The sequence below is a fragment of the Mus caroli genome, chromosome 9 (assembly GCF_900094665.2).
Source record: "Mus caroli chromosome 9, CAROLI_EIJ_v1.1, whole genome shotgun sequence".
Classification (NCBI taxonomy): domain Eukaryota; kingdom Metazoa; phylum Chordata; class Mammalia; order Rodentia; family Muridae; genus Mus; species Mus caroli.
The window spans coordinates 38577353-38593441 of NC_034578.1; the positions used below are offsets into that span (position 1 = coordinate 38577353).

At 43.1% G+C, this 16089-nt stretch overlaps 1 long non-coding RNA gene across 1 annotated transcript in view; it reads right to left on the reverse strand.

The window, feature by feature from the left end:
- Window positions 1-16089, reverse strand: part of LOC110300998 — a 56569-nt gene that overhangs the window by 19891 nt on the left and 20589 nt on the right. The window contains exon 3 of the long non-coding RNA XR_002378655.1: window positions 96-401. This is a non-coding gene — a long non-coding RNA (uncharacterized LOC110300998). The remainder of the gene's footprint in view (window positions 1-95; window positions 402-16089) is intronic.

The window sequence follows — 16089 nt, forward strand, 5'->3', positions numbered from 1 at the left end:
CCCTCCCTCCCTCCCTCCCTTCCTCCCTGCCTCTCTCTCAAGTTGTTTGCAACCTTCCCAACCAATTAACTCCTCATATTCTACATCTAGTATACCTAGGAGCTTGGCTCTCATCAGAGTCAGGGTTGGTTGTAAAGATGCAGGTGCAGCCCAAATTGTGACCACTGCTATCCATGTCTTTGTTTTGGCTTTAGACCTAGGGGAAAACAAACAGTTCCTTGGGTCCTCTCTCTGTCACTGCCCATGTGATTTTCCCCCTCTGACTACTTGGGAGCTAAGCAGGGTAGCCGCAGTAAGCATTCATTTCTCTTCCTCAGTATGTGTGAATACATTACGTCATTCCAATGAGATCTAGGCTTCAATGACAGACTCTCCCTGCTGGCTTGGCTGTGTTCTCGGCTCTGCAGACAACAAAAGATGACAGGTTGTAAGTTCCCACGTCAGAAGAGAGCAACTGGCTTCTGTTGGCAACCTTACTTGTCAACTGGCAGCCCTAAGAAACAGGCTCTCTGGGTCATATAAGGACAGGCAGGGGCTGACAAGTTTGATAGAAGAAGAAGCAAGGAAAGGGGTGACTTCGGCATCATAGCCTGACAGTATCTCATCTCCACCTTCCCCACACACATCCTCTTCATTGCAGAGTTCACGCCCATCTCCATAGCCTGGCACTAGGGTGCGTTTATAAGAGACAAAGTAAGCATTTCCTGGCTGTGACCCTAGCGAAGAACTTGGGAATGGTTATGTGTCACCTAGTCAGTAATCAACTCTTTTCCTTCTTCACCAAACCTAGCCAGCTTGATGTTCTCTGTGACTAATAACCAATAAAAATGAAGCCTGTTCAATTTAATTTCTTTATGAATGCAATGCTTATTTGAAATCCAATAGAGCCAATCCAGCAAGGATATGGATCCTACACAGTACCTAGCTTGGTTTAGGAGACCCTTCAAGGAAGCCTTTTATTTGTAATATTTTTGGATTTGTAAGAAACTTGCGACAATGATATAGAATTCCTATACACCATGCACCTTGTTCCCAGGCCAGTTCTACTATATGGCTGATTTTGAACAAAAATCTTTTAGAGAAAATTATAACTGTCCAATGTGGGGTCCCCTCTTATGTCCCACCCATTGTCACAGCACCTTTCTGCTTCTGGGATTCCCTGCCCAGTGTGGGAGCAGATTAAGCAGATCTAATCTAGTGCTATACTCTGGGTTTTAATCACACGTTTCCTATGGACAGCCCAGCTAGCCTGTGGATTCAGACCAACCTGTATTGGAAATCTACACTGGGGGAAGCATCCTTTCTGTACTTCCACCAGAACAATTGAAAATTATGCACTTCCCTCCTGACTTAAGCTATAAGCCATACCTGTTGTGCATCCTTTCTAGAGCTGCTCAGAGCTCTCTTCAGCTCCTTCTGCTTTCCAGTGTGGATTTCTGAAGCTGTCCTGGGACCTGGATCTTAAGCCTTTCCTCCCTAGCTTCTGTCTTCTGCACCATCAACCAGACCTCACCCCAACACTCATTTCTTGCTTGAGATAAGGCCTGTTGATATCATGACCTCCATATTTTGTATTGTAGGTCTGGAAATAAACTTTTTTTCATAATCACTGTTCCCCAAAATGAGGTCTAGAGTCATGTCCAAGCCTTTCCAAGCTTCTCTAGTCTACAAGCACTCAGCACGCTATTTTTTACATAGCAAGCATTAAGCTAACATTCAACATTTATGTGACCATGTTTGTATAGACATTTACTGCTAGCTAGGCCCAACCTCTATCATTGAAGGACATATAGACAAATAATAAACTCTACATTAAAGCACTCACAATCAGCTGAAAAAGCAGTAAGAATAGTGGGGGGTTTCTGGTCATGGAGAACAGGTACTTTTAACACATGAGGCTGTGAAGGAAAACATTATTCTTTCACCCATCTAGAAAGGGCACAGAGGAAGCAAGGCAGACTCAAGGACAATCAGCAATGGACATGTTATGTCTGAAGTAACTGCAGGGCACCCAAAGGACAAAGCCTTTGTGCTGGAATATATGTTCTGAGTTTCAGCCATTGGCAAAATACAAATGTAAATGGAATCCTTAGGTCTCCTGGAGATTATGGGGGTGGGGGACCTCAATGGTGGTAGAAGGGTCGATATTGAGTAATCCCAAAAGCTGTGTCTCCTATTGGGAGAGTGGGAGGCATGAGAAAGAGATATATCTCCCTTCTCTTCTCCCCTCTTCTCAGCTGTCTTCCCATAGTATCATCTGCTGACGTGAAAGACACTAGGTTGCTCTTTGCTACTGCTAGGAACAGAGCGAGGAAACCACACGTGGTTGCATTTACAATCAAGGCACGGGGAAGCCTAGTCTTCCCCAGGTTGTGCTGGGTGATAATGAACTCAGAGACAAAGCTGGAAGATCAGGACACATTCACAATCTCCTGGTGAATTTCCCTCTCCTCTCTGTGAGGAAGGGATATAACGTGACCCATCCTGTAGCAGTTAGGACAGGGCACTCTCCACTACTCGGAAGGAGGTTCCTAAGACCACCAGGGCCGGTGAGGGTGCGGGCATCTGGTAAATGGCCATGGTTCCCAAGAACGTAGGATACTGGGAGGACCTTAAGTAGCCTAATTAGTAAGGGATCCACTCCAGCGTCTGTGTTTGAGAACTAGAAAAACAAATATGTGTGATCTATATCCAGCAAGGAAAGAAAAAAAAAAAAAGGACCAAGACAAAAATGTGTAATTATAATGAGGGCGTCTGGAAACATCAGAGGCTCAGAAAGGCTTCCAAATTATTCATTGTGTTGAATTAACAGAGTGATGGCTAAGATGACTGATTAATAATGAACACTGCTTCAGAACTCCAGAATAAGGAAGCAGCCGGATGCTAACTAAACGGACCGCAGATCCTTCTGGGCTCCCTGCTTTAGAGCTGATTGATCGTATAGTGCTGTCCTGAGAACTCTGAGGAAATGGCATGGCTTGCCTTTCATCTCCTACCTGCAAACACTTAACGAAAAATTCTTGAATCTCTAGAAACAGGTCAGATGTCTTCATGGGGCTGATTAGCCACTTAAATTTGAGGAAGCTCCCACAGAGCTTTGTTTGTTACACCATCTCTCTCTCTCTCTGGCTCATGCTGCCCTCAAACAGTCCTCCCTGCTCCGCTTCCAGTGAGCTGGGATTTCCGGCCTGCTCCAACAAGTGTGCCTCCCAAAGAGGTATTTTCAAGTAACATAGTTGCATTATTGTCTGCCAGTGAGTTATCTAAAGGCTGTAGGCAAAGACTGTCCTTGTCCTATTAACAGAGGAGCTTGGACTCTTGATAAGTCACCCGGATCCATGCAACTGGATATCCCAGAACAGGGTCACCTCAGGAGAGCATGCAGGGTGAGAGCAGGCACTGATGCTGAAGGGCCTCACTGAGAGTGTAGATGGCAGGGAGCAGACTGGAAACCAGGAAGGAGCCTGAGGCATCCTTTCTCAGGGACGAGCTTTTCTGACCAGCTCGGAAAGTGCTCACAACATGACCAATACAAAACTTTGACAGTCTCATGCCATAATAAGGGAGGAAGCCAGGTAAGGTGGGCTACCTCTGTAATCCCAGCACCAGGAAGGAGAAGACAGGAACATCCGAAGTTTAAGGCCACACAAGTGTATGTATAGAGCAGCATGACCTGCCTGAGACACCATCTCAAAAACAAAATCAGGAATAATCATAAGGGGTAAAGTCCATTGTCTCATATGGCCATCTTTTTTTTTAATTGAGAAATTATGCTTGCATGTATTTATAGAGTCAATGTAGTATTATGATCCTAATACAATATGCAATAATTAACCCAAGCTAATTAATATTTGATCTCTTTAGAATCCCTATAAAATGAATCTCAATAGACCTACTTTTAAAAAGAAAAGCAGAAAATGTGCTTGTTATCCCTGCCAGTCAGTATCTGTTCCATATCTACCAAATTCCAACACCTACTATGTGGTAAACACAAGATAGGATCTTTGTTTCTCTAAAACTATCCTGAAGGACAGCCCCTTGATGCAACTCACTCCCTGTGGGAATTATTTTCTTCTCTAACACCGGACTTAGACACATGACTTCCTTTGACCAATCAAGTACAGGTAGAAGTCGATTATAACACTTGTAGGCAAAAGTTGGGGGAAGCAGCGCGTGGTTTTTGTCAGGAATTTCTTTTCCTTTTAAGGGAGAATGAGGCAGCCCAGGTAGGGGCTTGTGTTCTTCCTTGTATCCTACCTGTGTGGAGAGGACCTCTGGCTGCCCACGGCCAATGCAACAAAATACAGAAGAGAAGTCAATCTTTTGTTCTTCCAAACCACTGACTCCTGAGATCACCATAACCTAGTGAGGGATGAGACCTAACTCCCATAGTATGGGTTGTGTGTTGTTATGAGGAATAAAAAGAGGGCTGTTAGGAGTTTATCTCCGGAGCTGACGTTTTTATTGGGCTATGCAAGGGCATTGTTTACTCAGCAGAGTAAGTGTCCCCACTGTTTGGATGACTTTTCTTCAACTATTCACAAAAGATTCTGATTCTAGGTGGGGAGATGGCTCGGTTGGTGGAGTGCCTGCCTGGCAAGCATGAGGACCTGACTTCAATGCCCCCCAAACCTTGTTAAAAAATAAATAAACAAAAACCAAGCATGGTGTCATGTGCTAGAACTTCTCTGGGGAAGCAGAGTCAGTGGGTCCTTGGGGCTCACTGGCCAGCCAGCCTAGCCTTCTGGCTAGTTTGAGGCCAATGAGAGATTCTGTCTTTAAAAACAAAAGTGAAAAATGTCTTGAGGGATGAGACTGGAAGAATTTTATTTTTCTGATTTCTACATACATGCAGCCCACCGGAACACACACATACAAAAATGTACACACAAGCCCCAACACACAAAAGATCCCAATTCTGGGAGAACTTCCCAGAACAGAACAGAATTCTATAGCTGGATTTCTGCACAGATTCATGGAAATGCCAAACAATTCCTCCAACGTTTACATTTGGACTGAGTCCAAGGCATGGTTTTCCCTTCGCTCCTTGTTCCCTAATTTGAAATCTGTACGGATCTTCAGCGAAATGGAGCCACATGGTTTTCATTTAGGCATCCTTACTTCATCAAAATATGGTTTGAATGAGTCACTTGATGGTTCAAACTCTTGAAATCATAGTTTCCTTCCCAAGTAGAAAGACCTGCACCTCAAAGGGGAAAACTTATGTGCTCTGTTGGGGGGATGTGATGAGGTACCCAGGACAAATGTCTTCTCACTTTTGGCTTCAATTCAAGGTCCTCCAAGCGTGACTCTCCTTCCTCTCAACCAGATTTCAGCTTGCCAAGTGAAACCGCAACATCCAGCCATCCAGACAAGACATATTGCTTTCAAGAAAATCAGAGGTTTGCAGCCAAAGAAGTCAACATTTCCCCAGTCACCTACTCTTGCCTCTGACACTTAATTCTTTACTTTGCCACCAAACAGACTTTAGCACTTAATGTCTTATTTGTCGTTGATAAGGAAAAGAAAGTTTAGAATCTGATTTTTGAACCATCTTGAACACTCATAACTAGCCTCCCCCTTCACTTCCTTATTGTTTTCATCGCTCTCCCTCTGAACCAAAGCACTGGTAACTCCCCAAACAGGATCTGCCTCTGCTCTGTTGTAAGTGTTGCTCTTTTGCTCTGCAAAGTTTCCTCCAGAGGCCGTCATCCACTTCTGCTGAAAGTTTCTCCCCTCTGGTTCCTCTCCAGCTGCAAGCTTTGCCTCTACATTCCACCAGGCAATGCTTACATCCTGTGAGCTTTACTGCCTAACATTACAAAGTTTTGTGAGCAGGGTGAACTCTAATACACTGGGCAGAGAACAGGATTTACTTGTTCTTATTTCTGTCTTCTCACCGGGGAAGAGGACTCTAATCCCTGTTGACTGGCTGAATAAATAGGTAAGCTATCAGATGGATACATGACATTGTAGAATCATTTAGTAGATCTCTAGTCTTCTAACCCTCTAGTTTTGCTTTATATTCCATGTATCTACATAGCCTTTCTACAATGTAGGAAGAAAAATGTAACTGTTCTGGGCTAGGGAAGTTGGACTCAATGTTTTATGTTAACAAAAATATCAAAATTAGCTTTTTCTTTATAAATTAGTTGTTGTTGTTGGTTTTTTTTTTTTTTAATATGTAGGTTACTGCTGGGGAGGTGGCTTAGTTGCTAAAGTGCCTGCTGTGTAAGCATGGTGACCTGAATGTGGAACTCCAGCATCCGTGGTTAGAACATATAAACGCCTATGCTGGCTCACGTGTGTAACCCTAAGACTGGGGCATCAGAGACAGATAGAGCCTTGAGCTTGGTCCAGCTGGCCTAGCTGAGTTAAGAAGCTTCAGGCTCAATCAGAGACTCTGTCTCAACAAAGGAAATGGTGGAGCTGGGGATCCAGCTCGGTGAGAGAGTGCTTGCCTAGCTTGCCTAACCACTATGAGACCCTAACTTCAGTTCCCAGCACTGCAAATGAATCATCTAAGATGGAGAGCAATTGAGGACAGACATCTGACACCGGTTTCTGACCTCTACCATTGTACACACGTATGTACACATACACACACACAGAGACAGAGAGAGACACAGAGAGATATGTAGAGACACACACAGAGACACATAGAGACACACACATGCACACACACACACAGTCACACACATAAACCCACACAGGCATAGACACAGTCACACATACACACACACACACACACAGATATACATAGAGACACAGACACACATAGTCACATACACACAGACACACATAGTCACATACACACAGATACATACACAGATACACAAAGTCACACACACAGACATTCACACTGAGACACACACACATAGACACAGAGACATACACACACAGTCACAAACCCACAGACATACAGAGATATATACACAGACACACACATATACATAGACATACACAGACACACACAGAGACACGTATACACAGATATAGACACAGACACGCATACACATACAGACACAGTCACATACACACAGACATATAGAGATATATACACACAGATACACACAGACACAGAGACATACACACAGACACCGACACACTGTTGCAGAAGAGAAGAGGAAAGGCCTACCTAGAGGGGTTTCAGGCACTACGGAGGCAGGACGAGAGGGTGACGGTTGTTTCTCAGCAGCTCTCTAGTTTACATTCATGGATGTTTGTAGAACTTTCCTGCTGTTGGCTTTCCTCCTACTCTGGTAGGTCTTGATGGTAATCCAGTTCACATCTCTGCCAGTGCTGAATCTTGCACACTTGAATTACAGGTGCATTTTGGAAGGGATGAGCAGACAATTTCTGCATGGTGACTTTTCTTATACAAGGATTATAAATATGTACATGCAATAGAGACCAATAAATACCGGGGATATTTCATACACATGTGGAGTGGATACAGATATGTAATATAGTATGTTCGTTGGTTGGTATCATTTGTGTATGTGTGTGCCCATATTCATTTAACTTCAGATGTGAATGCATTTTCAGGTCAATTAAAATCCAACCTCCTAATTACTGTATTGCCCTCCAGGAAAATTCTAGACTCACATTGGGCAGAAGACAAAAACAAATTTAACCAATTAACCACCCATTATTCCAATAACAATAAGGATTATACAAGCTAAGTGGGCTCTGGCCATTGTGTTATGAGTGGCACAAAGAGGAAATGGTGATTTTTAAGAAAAGAAGTAAGAAGCTAAGTAAATAATTCAAATGAAGCACAAATGCCTCTATCGGAAACAAAGCAAGACTCGAGTATTTCCTTCTGCCTCGCCTCGCTTCAAAGCTTGGAGAGGCCCTTGTAGAAATTTATGTTTGTTTTCTTAAGATGATGGGTCCAGGAGCAGTGACCAGAAACTGGGTGGGTGACAACCCACACTGTAGGTATGCCAGCATCAGAAAGTCTTGAATCACACAAAAACTGTGACCATTGAGAAAGAGGAAACTGTGATTCATATCTCTTAAAGAGTTTTACAGTCATCAATGCCCAGAGTGAGCTGATGAACTTAGAATGGGCGACCTTAATAGATATAACTGTATGTGGACCCATCGTACCATGAAATTAAATTTTAAATCTGAATTGATGAACAAAAACTGCTGCCTTGATATTTTGAACAATCGTCTTGACAGTTTTGTAATTCTTTCTCTTTCATAAGAATGGATCTGAATCAGAGACTGAAAAGGAGCGCTTTGCTCAAAGTCTGCACTTAGTTCAGCCAGAAATGACTAAACATGAGATGTTCTGCCAGCATGGGGATACCTATTCGCAGGCTGCAGAGGTCTTTATACCCTCAACCCTCTGGTTTTCTAAAGACTCTGCCCTTTTCTCCATCTGGGGCAATTGAGCCCTTTTCACTGTTTATCAGACCTTGCAGTACTAAGGTCTCTAACTCCTTTGTGCTCTCTCCCCTACACAAATGGACTTGGGGACACACACACACACCACTTCCTCCGCTCAGGTGTCTCCCTTTTAGTTTCTGTAAAAGTCTGAGTCTCATTTCATTTTCCATAAGAGATATGGTTTGTTTGTTTTTTTAATGTTCCATCTTTGAATGCTTAGCTTTCTATCACCCACACATTCACACACTGACCCCAAACAACCTGGCTTCCTAGGCTATTGTTAGGTTTCATACCTGGGACAAAGGGCTTAGGTACCTATTTAACATATCTGAAAGGACCTGGCTACCAGGTTCTCTCTGCATCTGCTCAGCCCCTACCTGTTACAGGGCCCTCCTGGTGCACAGTGCCCCCAACCCTGAACCCTCCATCCCACAGGGATGGAGACTGTATTCCTCAGGCAACCAGGAAAAAGCTCTGAAATTCCACACTGGATGGAGCTTGAGCATAGAGACCTCTAAGCACACCCCAACAGCAACACACTTCTAACAAGGCCACACCTCCTAATAGTGCCACTCCCCCATGGACCAAGCATTCAAACACATGAGTCTATGGGGACCAAACCTATTCAAACCATCTCAGGGGCAAACATAATTATTCTAACAAACAAACAACCTCAAGGTTCACATCTTTTCTGTATTCTATTTGCTAGGTCTTGGACAAGTTTTTAATTGAAATCCATTTTCCTCATCTATAAATGGAGCTCAAAAGTCTGCCCATGATCCTGAAGGTAAAACAAAATAAAGCAACACCCAGTAGCACTCAAGGTCTGTGTGATGCTTGATTCAAGGCAAGGGGTTAATAAGTGAGGGTCCTTCTCTTACAAAGAGGACACAAAGTCTTCTTCAACAACATAAACAGTTCTGAAGGTCAAAGCAATTTAAGTAACTTATGGGGCAGTCCAGCCAAAATGGACCTGAAGCTAACTTTGCATTTCTTAACCTTTAAAACATTTGTCACATTCTATGTATAGGATTCAGCATGAATGTTCACATATTTTCTTTCAGAGAACTTTTCTTGTCTACTGTTGTTTTGACACTCAGCTTCCATCAGGTGAGCTAACATGATCTTCCATGTATGTAACTGGAGGTTGGCCAGATTGCTCAATGGGTAAACAAATCTTACACCAAGCTTGATCACCTAAAGTCAATCTCCAGGACCCAAATGGTAGAAGGAGAGAACAGAATCCTGAAAATTGTCTTCTGGCCTGATACATGCTGTGGCGTGTAAATGTGAACACACACACACACACACACACACACACACACACACTCACTAAATATACAAACAAATAAACAAATATATATGAAAAGAGAAAAATAAAACAGTTCAAAACCTTCTGGAACAGAGCTGTCCACGAGGATATGGCCCAGTAGCCATGTATTCGTACACAGGTGTTCTGGCATCAGTAAAAGAAAGCACCAGAACTTCTTTTTTTTTTTTTTTAATATTTTTATTAGGTATTTTCCTCATTTACATTTCCAATCCTATCCCAAAAGTCCCCCATACCCTCCCCCCAACTCCCCTACCCACCCACTCCCACTTTTTGGCCCTGGCATTCCCCTGGTACTGGGGCATATAAAGTCTGCATGACCAATGGGCCTCTCTTTCCAGTGATGGCCGACTAGGCCATCTTTTGATACATATGCAGCTAGAGACATGAGCTCTGGGGTACTGGTTAGTTCATATTGTTGTTCCACCTATAGGGTTGCAGTTCCCTTTAGCTCCTTGGGTACTTTCTCTAGCTCCTCCATTGGTATTCACATCCCTCTCCCTGCTGTAGCTAGCTTATTGAGCCAAACACTGTAGAGATCTGACACCCTGGAGTTGGAGTTGAGGAAACAGTCAGGCAGAGGGCTGGCTTTAAGAGCCATGGTTAACTTTGTCTAAGACTAAGAAGCAGCTAGAGCATTAATGAGGCACACTTTGACGATGTTTGTACAGGCTTTTGTAGAGAATGTGGACGGAGTGGATAAGACTAGTGTTGAAAACAGGAACCACCCTACCATAGTCTGGCCTAAGTATAAGGAGGGAGGGAGGAGAGCATGGATGTTGGCAGTCCCCTCTCTCTGTTTACCCATCTGCCCAGACCTGACCACAGTCCTACTTCTATGGCTGGGATCCTGTCTGCTGTGATACTTTCCCTACTGTAACAGCCTCCATGAGCCAAAAAACTAACCCTTCTTCCCTGAAGTTCCCTTGGGTTCCTTTATAAGAGCCCAGACATCAGACTCCTTATTGCTTTCCCTTTTCTTTGACCATGGTGGTTAGATTTAATTGTTAGCTTTGAAACTAACTGATGTGGAAAGACCCAGACCACTGTAGGGCAGTGCCATTCCCTGGGCTGGGGCAGGGAGGTGGGGGTTGTTCCTGGACTACATAAGAATGGAGAAATCAAGTTGAGCAAAAGTAAGATGTGATGTGACTAGCAGCTGCCTTAAGCTCCTGCCTTGTAGATTGCAACCTGGATTTGAAAGCCAAGTAAATCCTTTCTCCTTTAAGTCGCTTTTTTTTGTCAGAGTATTTTATCTCAGGAACATAAATGAAACTAGGACGCTGGTCATACCGTAAGCAATGGGCGCTGCTGCATCCTCATGCTATTAATTGATCATGAACTGAGGCCACATGAACCTTTATTTATTTTTTATGTAAGTCTATTATCTGGGTATTTGTTCTAATGATGGAGGCTTGACTAACAGCAGAAAATACCCAGAGAACAGGCTCTTGAGAAAGGAGCTGTACCAGCATACCCTGCCCCCTGAAGAAGCAGATGCCAAGACAGAGCCACATCAAGAGAGTAGTTTAGGAAATCCTAAGAAATGGTCAAGGGAAGGAAGAGCGGGTAGAAAGAGGAAGTCTCCAACTATGATACTGGAAAGGCACATATAAAGGGAGAAGAAAGCACACATCCAAGAAAGTCTGAGGAGCATCACGGAAGGCCAGAACACAGGCTTCCTAAGAGTCCTGTTCCAGCTAGGAGGAGTCCTGCTCCATAGACACCTCAGCCTGTCACTGTTGATGAGTGCCCTTTAGAGAGCATGGTCTCCACCCCAGATCCAAAAGGATAGCACCTGGGGACCATCAGCCAAGCCATACACCTTTCAGACACTCTCCACAGGCAAACTTTGTAGAGGAGAATGTCTGAGCCTGACACGTGTGCCTCTGAACGAGGACAAGTTAGAGCTAGCATGAATGACAGCGTACACTGAGGTCATTTCCATGGAGCTCATCACCTCCCTGCCGCCCACAGGGTTTGGCCATGAGCATGTTTCCCAATTATGAATTAGGAATATGTTTTTAGGTCAACTCATCATCATCACAAAAGAAAAGGGAGTCAAAAAACAAACAAAACAAAAATACATTGTCATCTCCCTGACCCCTGTAGTCATCTATGGCCATCAGTCATGCCACAGTTCCTCTTTGCAGTCTTTTATTGAATGCTGTCCATGGAATTACAATGCCTACAGGTCTGTATGCATGTGCGCGCGCGCGCACACACACACACACACACACACACACACACACACACACAGATAGACTAACAGGAACAGACCAGACACAGACAGAGAGAGACCTTGCAGACATAATCTGTGGTTTAGCCTTAAAGCTAGAAAATGTTACTTAAACAGGAGGAGGCCTGGTGTCCACTTCCGTGCATGGCAATTGCTGCTCACTGTTGTAGACTCTGCTGATGGCTTGCCTTATCTGCTAACCCCATCCAAAATTAAGCTCTATCTTCACCTCATCCTTTTTTTTTGATTTGCCTTCCATTCTGACATCATCAGAATGTTCCTTCAAGAAAGCACTTCAGGAATCTTACTCTGAGCTGAGAATTTTGGAACTTAATTTTACCTAGAACAAGAAAACTCTCTGCAGTTGGTAGGCAATATTGTTTGGGGAGCTGGAGATCTAAATCAATAACTGTTTTCTTCAAAAATCAATACTAATATACTTAGTTCTATTGTGCTTCATTAAATATGTATTGGTTATTTAAAATTATTCTGTCTGTTCTGCAAGAAAACAAGTATTAAAGCTGGTGAACTGGGTGGGCAAGAGAGCTTACTATTTAATAGCATGGGCTGGTCTTCGAGAGGACCCAGGTTCAAGTCCCAGCACCTACATGGCAGCTAACAGCCATCCATAACTCTAGTTCCTAGAGCTCTAATGCTTTTCTCTGGCCTCTATGGTCATCACACACATGTCTTGCAGAGACACACATGAAGGCAAAACATGCATATGCATAAGATGAAAACTAAGATTAAAATACAAAATCTAAAATGCAAAGCCTGCTGAGAAAGGTTAGAATTAGGTTGCACGAACGTGACCCCAAGTTGGAGGTGTTTGACAAAAGTTCAGCCTTGCGTCTCAGAATGAGGATCCAGTGAATCCATCACTGAGCCTGTGAAGTAAAGCTCTTGACAAAGCTCTCCACGAATACGTTCCTGCTGACGTGGACTTATATGTGTCTCTACTAATGGCAGGGCAAAATGAGAGTGTGCACCCAGCCACACTGGCCTAAGCTAAAGGCTTCAGTAGCATTTGGAAAGGCCATGCTTGAGTTTAAGGAATGGAATGAAGTATATGATTCCCTAGATGACCCCATTTGAATCTCCTTATGAGCCCATCATGCAGCCTTTAGGAGGAAGACAACCCAGGGCTATGTGACTTGAAGAAGGGATGACTCTCCAGTCACAAAATAAGGCCAAGAAATCAGTGTACTACTGTAAGCTAAGAGGAATCTACCTTGAAATCTCTTCCCTGAGAAAAACACTCAGAGATTTTAAAACAGCGATTTAGAAAAAAAAAATGACTGTACAAGCACTGAAAGACAAAATAAAACAAACACATGCACACAAAAACAAAACAAAACGAAACACCCCAAAATAAACAAGTGTGCTACTAATGGGTTTGCGGAAGGCTATGCTCTGCCCCACAGACACTCCCATTTGGTTGTAATTAGCAGATTATGTCTCTTCTTCTAAAGTATATAAGACCCCTCTTGCCAAGAAATAAAGGAACCTCAAGGCTCATCAGTCTGGAAGAGTTTATATTCTATAGAACTTGGAGTTTGGAGACACCAATCTGCCATAAAACTCTACCCAGCTCCAGTTCTCTGCCTTTCCCCATCTATTCTAGTTACTTTTCTATTGCTGTGATAAGATAAAAAGTGACTTATGGTAGAGTTTATCTTTGCTTCCTGTGCCAGAAGGCCAAGTCCATCACGGTGGGAGCCGTAGCATCAAGTAACAGGCATGGCAGAAGGAACAGGAAGCTTAGAGATCACATCTTAAGAAAACTAACCGGAAGTTAGTTTTCAAAGCCCACCCCCAGTGACGTACTTCCTCCAGCTAGGTTGCACTACTTAAACATCCTCAAGTAGTGCCACAAACTGGAGATCAAGTGTTCAAATACCCATGCCTATGTGGGACATTTAGCATTCAAGTCAACGCACCATCTTTTAAAATAAATAAAATAAAATAGATACAATGAATATGACCCTTGCATGATGGCACATGCTCTAAATGTGATAACTGATAGAAATTGCTTGCACATAGGATACAAGAGGAAAACTGTCAGCTTTTTTCCATCTACAGAGTCTGAAACCAGGATGGATTTATTGTCTCTGTCATTTACTTGAATAGGATGAATGAAGTAGGCATTATGGTGTCATGGGGGACATAGGTGCAAAAAGTAGAAAAGCATGCTGTTCTGTAAGAATGCAGCGACATCCCAGAGGACACACCTACCCAACGGCAAAAGTCAGCACCTCTCTTCTCTAAGGAAGAGTCTATGCAGAAGGAAGAGAAACAGGCTCCATGTGCATCTGGCTGCTGTACTTACACATGCTTCCAGGAACCGAGCACACAGTTGCTGAGCCCATAGCCAACACTGAACGCCAGCTCTGAGGGGCAGGCTGAGAAATGCTATAGGACAATTTGCTAATCTCTATATGCTCATAGTGGAAAGTCCAAAGATTCCCATGATAGCAAAGGAGTTAGAACATAAAAGAAAATACTTTACCTCACTAATCTATTTCTTTGCAATCAATTATTACCAATGCAGAGGACTACAACAGGCAATGCTTTAGCATTTCACAGATCCTGTGGTTCTGAAATCCAGGAGCAGTTTACTTGACTCAGGACTGGGGTGTGTTTTGGGATTAAATCAAGTTGTTGGCTGGGCTTGCAGTTATCTACCAACTCACTTGGGAGGCAGTCCACTTCCAAGCTCAGCCACACACTGGCTAGAAAGCTTCACAGAACTTCCTTGTTGGCTTCCTAGATGTCTTCACACCATAGCAACTGTCTGTCATCTCCCCAGGGTGGCTCATGACATCACAGCTGGCTCCTTTCAAAGCAAGTGAATCAAAAAAGGAAAGGAAAAGAATTCTCCCCACATGGATCAATAGTCTTTTTACAATCTATATTTACAAACAACACCCCATCATTCCCTCTCTGCTTACATCATCAAAAGTGAATCATTACAAACAGGCCTATGGTCATTACAGGCCACCTCGTGAGAGAAAGAGAAGCTAAGAAAATACTGAAGACTCCTTAAAACAGACACAGTCAAGAATCCAGTTGTAGAGACAGGGACCTCTCAGTGGTTGTGCTAGGGAAGTTCTGAGATGAAAAAGACATGATAGAGAACAGCCTGGTATCTACTCAGAGTAAGAAAAGTGAGATCTGATCTCAAGCTGTCTAAAAGACTGTTGGTTTGCAGACTGCATTGTCCTGTTTCTGGCCCTGAACTACATTTCCCAATCTTCTTTATATGCAACTGTGAGACTCAGTTTACAACCAATTAAACATGATCAGAAGAGACAGCCAACCTATGATGGTTAGTTTTAATTGTCAACTTGACACAATCTAGAACCTTCTGGGATTGCCTAGATCAAGTTGACCTGTGGGCACATCTGTGGAGGATTGTGCTGATTGTGTTAATTGATGTGGGAAGATTCAGCCTTACTGTAGGTAGTACTGTTCTTGGGTTTGGGTCTGGGATTGAATAAAAGTAGGGATCATGAGGTGAGCAGTAGCCATACATGCATTCTTTCCCTCTGATCTTGACTACAGATGTGACTGTGCACTTCAAGTTATAATAGAATTTTACTTGGAGTTATAAGCTAAGTATGCCCTTTCTCCCCAAAGTGCTTTTTTTTCCAGGAAAGTTTTAACATGATAAACATAGTAGACAAGCCTCAGAAGTCTTCCACTATATCCCTATATCAGGAGATAGAGGTAAATTCGCCAAGAATTCAAGGTTAGCCTTGGCTACACAATGAGTTTGAGACCCTGTCTCAGAAACTGAAGAATAACAGAAAGGCTTTCATATCATTACTTTTTTTCTGATGAATGACAATACTAATTGAAGAAGACTCCAGGACCCAGTAAGGGTGGAGCCATAAAGAAAAGAAGTCTAAGTCTCACAATGAATAACTGGAAATATGCCAGGGCAACAGCAGCTAATGTGAATTAACACAGGCAAAACAGCTGTTTATGGTTGAAATCACTAGGGGCTGGGGTGTATTTGTTATAGCAACTAGTCTGATTTATTCTAACCAAGTCACCATCTTTTTTTTTTATTTTTAATATTTTTATTATATATTTTCCTCAGTTACATTTCCAATGC